Below are 6,000 nucleotides of genomic sequence, written 5' to 3' on the forward strand. Positions count from 1 at the left end.
TTCCCTTTCTGCCATAAGGGTGGTGTCATCTGCATATCTGAGGTTATTGATATTTCTCCTGGCAATCTTGATTCCAGCTTGTGCTTCCTCCAGCCCAGCATTTCTCATGATGTACTCTGCATAGAAGTTAAATAAGCAGGGTGACAATATACAGCCTTGACGTACTCCTTTTCCTATTTGGAACCAGTCTGTTGTTCCATGTCCAGTTCTAACTGTTGCTTCCTAACTTGCATATAGGTTTCTCAAGAGGCAGGTCAGGTGGTCTGGTATTCCCATCTCTCTCAGAATTTTCCACAGTTTATTGTGATCCACACAGTCAAAGGCTTTGGCATAGTCAATAAAGCAGAAATAGATGTTTTTCTGGAACTCCCTTGCTTTTTCCATGATCCGGTGGATGTTGGCAATTTGATCTCTGGTTCCTCTGCCTTTTCTAAAACCAGCTTGAACATCTGGGAGTTCACAGTTCACATACTGCTGAAGCCTGGCTTGGAGAATTTTGAGCATTACTTTACTAGCATGTGAGATGAGAGCAATTGTGTAGTAGTTTGAGCATTCTTTGGCATTGCTTTTCTTTGGGATTGGAATGAAAACTGACCTTTTCCAGTCCTGTGGCCGCTGCTGTTTTCCAAATTTGCTGGCATATTGAGTGCAGCACTTTCATAGCATCACCTTCCCGGATTTGCAATAGCTCAACTGGAATTCCATCACCTCCACTAGCTTTGTTCGTAGTGATGCTTTCTGAGGCCCACTTGACTTCACATTCCAGGATGTCTGGCTCTAGGTGAGTGATCACACCATCGTGATTATCTGGGTCATGAAGCTCTTTTTTGTATAGTTCTTCTGTGTATTCTTGCCACCTCTTCTTAATATCTTCTGCTTCTGTTAGGTCCATACCATTTCTGTGCTTTATTGAGCCCATTTTTGCATGATATGTTCCCTTGGTATCTCTAATTTTCTTGAAGAGATCTCTAGTTTTTCCCATTCTGTTGTTTTCCTCTATTTCTTTACACTGATCGCTGAAGAAGGCTTTCTTATGTCTCCTTGCTATTCTTTGGAACTCTGCATTCAGATGCTTATATCTTTCCTTTTTCCCCTTGCTTTTCATTTCTCTTCTTTTCACAGCTATATGTAAGGCCTCCCCAAACACCCATTTTGCTTTTTTGCTTTTCTTTTCCATGGGGATGGTTTTGATCCCTGTCTCCTGTACAATGTCACAAACCTCTGTCCATAGTTCATCAGGCACTCTGTCTATCAGATCTAGTCCCTTAAATCTATTTCTCACTTTCACTGTATAATCATAAGAGATTTGATTTAGGTCATACCTGAATGGTCTAGCGGTTTTCCCTACTTTCTTCAATTGAAGTCTGAATTTGGCAATAAGGAGTTCATCATCTGAGCCACAGTCAGCTCCCAGTCTTGTTTTTGCTGACTCTGTGAAGCTTCTCCATCTTGACTGGAAAGAATATAATCAATCTGATTTCAGTGTTGACCATCTGGTGATGTCAATGTGTAGAGTCTTCTCTTGTGTTGTTCGAAGAGGGTGTTTGCTATGACCAGTGCGTTCTCTTAGCAAAACTCTATTAGCCTTTGCCCTACTTCATTTTGTACTCCAAGGCCAAATTTGCCTGTTACTCCAGGTGTTTCTTGACTTCCTACTTTTTCATTCCAGTCCCCTATAATGAAAAGGACATCTTTTATGGGTGTTAGTTCTAAAAGGTCTTGTAGGTCTTCATAAAATCATTTAACTTCAGCTTCTTCAGTGTTACTGGTTGGGGCATAGGCTTGGGTCACTGTGATATTGAATGGTTTGCCTTGGAAATGAACAGAGATCATTCTGTCATTTTTGAGATTGCATCCAAGTACTGCATTTCAAACTCTCTTGTGGACCAGGATGGCTACTCCATTTCTTCTAAGGGATTCCTGCCTGCAGTAGTAGATATAATGGTCATCTGAGTTAAATTCACCCATTCCAGTCCATTTTAGTTTGCTGATTCCTAGAATGTCGATGTTCTCTCTTGCCATCTCCTGTTTGACCACTTCCAATTTGCCTTGATTCACAGACCTGACATTCCAGGTTCCTATGCAATATTGCTCTTTACAGCATCAGACCTTGCTTCTATCACCAGTCACATCCACAATTGGGTGTTGTTTTTGCTTTGGCTCCATCCCTTCATTCTTTCTGGAGTTATTTCTCCACTGATCTCCAGTAGCATATTGGGCACCTACCGACCTGGGGAGTTCCCCTTTCAGTATCCTATCATTTTGCCTTTTCGTACTGTTCATGGGGTTCTCAAGGCAAGAATGCTAAAGTGGTTTGCCATTCCCTTCTCCAGTGGACCACATTCTGTCAGACCTCTCCACCATAACCCATCCATCTTGGGTGGCCCCACACGACATGGCTTAGTATCCCCATATTACACATGGGCAAAATGAGGCAAAGAGAGGTTAAAGAACTTCCCCAAGGTGACCCAGCTAGTAAGAGTCAGATCTGGAATTTGAATCTAGGCCATCTGGCTCCAAAGACACACATATGCCCTCTCTATTGACATAAGACAGATTAACAGGAGAAAAACAAATGTAACTTCATACTTGTGGGAACCTCACATAGACATAAGAGGGTCAAAGACAGGCAATTGAAGCTTGCATGTCATTCTGAGCTAAGGAGAGAAGGTAGGGGCCTGGGCTTCAAAGTGGAGGAAGGTAATTCATAGGAAGATGGGAAGGGCAAATATTTGGTAAAGAAATTATTGCCCTGCCATGCAGAGACAATGGGGACATAGAGAGGACATTGAAGTTCCCTGCCAGCTTCCCATATCTTTGGCCATATTCTTTGTGATTGTCTTTGGTGATAGTTCTCTTCCTAGACTAGGCCCTCTAAGTTGTTTTAGGCATCAAAGGTAGAGGTATTATAAAAAGGTCTTCCTGAGTCTTTTAGGCATTGATTGACTTCAAGTCAAAATAATTCAAATGACAAAGTGGCATGTTTTGAGGAAGCTTGTTCTGAATCTCTTCAATATCTAGCCAATCCAATTCTTGAAAATGTTAGTTTCAACACTGACTTTTTTTTGTATCAATATTATCTTTGCTTTGTTCCTGTATAATTCCCCATCCCACTCCCCATGGGTGTTCCTTGATGAGAGCTGAGGTGTGGAAAAGTCCTTAAATGAAAACTATCCACACACCCACTGCCACCACCACCCCACCCCATTCTATCTAAATTCACAACAGCCCAACACAAGCTGAAACACTTGATTTCTAATACCAGGCTATACTCTTAACAAAATTAAATATAAACGAGAGAAAGATAAGAAATCCTAAGGCATTTAAATATTAAATGAAGCATCCCAGAAACCAATATTTAGAATGTTTTTCTTGGCAACTGGGAAGTTTTTTCACTCTGAGTCACAGTAGAATAATGTGACTTTCTTCCTTTTTTAAGTTTGGCTAATGGGAAGGGGAGGTAGAAAAGGAGATTTTGCATAACTTTGAACACAGGTGCATTCTCAGGAAGATCATTTCTCAAAAAGACCACAGATAGAAGTTGAAGATCTGCAGACTGATTTCCCTTTTAAAAAGCAAATTTACTGAAGTATATTTTACCTATAAAATTAAGTATACAGTGACATTGCAACAATCTCATTAAGACAGTCTCAGAACATTTTCATCACTCCAATAAGATCCTTCCCGTCCTTTATAGTTAATCCCCATTCTCACCCCCAGCCCCAGGCAACCACTGATCCACTTTCTGCCTCTATTAATTTTATATATATTTCCCTTTTCTGAACTTTCATGAAAGTGAAAGTTGCTCAGTTGTGTCTGACTCTTTGCGACCCCATGGACTATACAATACATTGAATTCTCCAGACCAGAATACTGGAGTGGGTAGCCATTTCCTTCTCCAGAGGATCTTCCCAACCCAGGGATTGAATCCAGGTCTCCTGCATAGCAGGCAGATTCTTTACCAGATGAGCCACCAGGGAAGCTCTAAACTTTCATATAAATGAGGAAATCAATTTCTTGAAAATACGTATGCCTACTTGGAAAGTCTTTGCTCATATATTGTTCTATAGCATTCTCTGGCCAAGTGGGTGGGACACTTGGTAACATGGGGAAGAATATTTATCTGTATAAAATATTCTATATATACATATTCTTCTTACCTTGGCGGTCAGCCCCAGGTGCTTTGCTTGATGCCTGGAGAGAATCTCAGTGACAGTACTAGCTCTCAGGTGTGCAGGTCCTCAGTGTTTGGGCAGCTGGCTACTCCTCTCTGTGCTTTAGCTCAAGCCATGCCTTTCTCTTCCTCCCAGAAGATACCCACCAGATCGCCATGCTCTCTTTCCAGCCTTAACTTTGTTGAGTCGTCAAAGCCCCAAACCAGGTATTTAAAGACACCAAATCATATTGTGTCCATCAGACAAGGCCTCTTAAACACTTTTCGTTATCATCATAGTGCACAGTGACCTCTGTGACTTTCTACAGCACTGTACTCATTTGCTTCCAAGACCGCTGTTCCTTTTCTTGTATTTTATGTTAACCACTGTTTATTCCAAGGCAGAAACCTCAGAATCAGCCATGATTCTTCTTCTCACTTCTTCCACATCCAACTATCACCAAGTCCTGCCAAAATTACATCTGCGCTGTGGAAGCTGATCTCCTCCTCACCCCACTGTTACTGTATCTTACTGAGGTGGTCATGTATTTTGCCTGGAGTAGAGTTGTAGCTTCTTTTCTGCTGTTGCTTCCAAACTAAGCTGAGGTGATCTTTCCAAGATGAAAATCTGATCAAGTCCATCTCATTGCTAAAATTCAACAATGGCTCTCCATCAACTTTTTTCTTTTTTTAAATTTTATTGAAACATAGTTGATTTATAACGTTGTGTTAATTTCTGCTGTACAGCAAAGTGATTCAGATACATACACACATATATATTATTCTTTTTCAATATTCTTTTCCATTACGGTTTATCACAGAAAATTGAATATACTTCCCTGTGCTATTCAGTTGTTGTTGCTTAGTCACTAAGTTGTGTCCAACTCTTAAGAGCCCATGGACTGTAACCTGCTCAGCTCATCTGTCCATGCGGTTCTCCTGGCAAGAATACTGGAGGGGGTTGCTATTTCCTTCTCCATCTCCACTGACTTTTCTGATAGTTTATTTTTATTTTTTTTTTGAAGGTTTAAAAAAATTTTTATTTAGGCTGAAATGATTCAAATATGCTAAGTTGAACAGGCAATCTGTACAAAGATTTTTCAGTTTTGATATCTTCTACATTAGATTCCATTATGTGTGCTTTGTTCTTTCTTCAGATCTAGGGGGAAAAGAAGAAAATCTGCCTTTCAACCAGTCATTTATTCCCCTCTTTGCCTTGTTGAGTAATTCTCATGATCCCTCAGACAGTTCCCTCTGGAACAAGCTTTCCTCTTCTCCCCCAGCCAGCCCCAGTGGGTTCACCTTTACAGGCTCTGGGACTAGGACAGGAAGTAAGACTTGTGAGGATTTCTTCACTGGGATTTCTGATAGTTTAAATTCCTTGGCTTCCAAGGCTGGGATTTTGTTGATCTGTCCCTGGCCTATTTCTCTTTGCCATCGCAAGCTCCTTTTACAAGAAATGTAACGCTATCCCTGTATTTCTACACTTATATTCTCCTCCTCTGGATTGCTCCTGCTCTTTGCTCCAGACTCAGAACAGGCATCATCTCCTCTGAAGGTGATTTTGCCTGCAGGGAAGGCTTCTTAGATACACCTGTTTGGTGTTTCCAACCAAACCCTCTGTCTCAGCCCTGTGCTTTCTCCCAGCCCCACTCAGGCTGATAGCACCTTAAGGGCAGAGTCGATATTTTATGCTTCTCCAAGGTCAGGTTTCCATATTTTGTTCGGAGTTCTCTTTAAAAAATGGCGTTTCTCTGTCGACGCCTTGAGCCTCTTGTGGCATCATGTGTCTTGTGTGTTGAGACCCAAAGAGTCAAAGCCTAAGATTCAGCTGGAGGAAGCAGATG

At 41.3% G+C, this 6,000-nt stretch overlaps 1 non-coding gene across 1 annotated transcript; it reads right to left on the reverse strand.

Moving 5' to 3' along the window:
* Positions 1-5,388: 5,388 nt before the first annotated feature.
* LOC138444461 (small nucleolar RNA SNORD22) lies at positions 5,389-5,514 on the reverse strand. Its single transcript, XR_011258486.1, has one exon. It is a non-coding gene; the product is annotated as a small nucleolar RNA SNORD22 (small nucleolar RNA).
* Between the last annotated feature and the right edge of the window lie 486 nt (positions 5,515-6,000).

Source organism: Ovis canadensis, chromosome 7, assembly GCF_042477335.2.
Source record: "Ovis canadensis isolate MfBH-ARS-UI-01 breed Bighorn chromosome 7, ARS-UI_OviCan_v2, whole genome shotgun sequence".
Taxonomy (NCBI): Eukaryota; Metazoa; Chordata; class Mammalia; order Artiodactyla; family Bovidae; genus Ovis; species Ovis canadensis.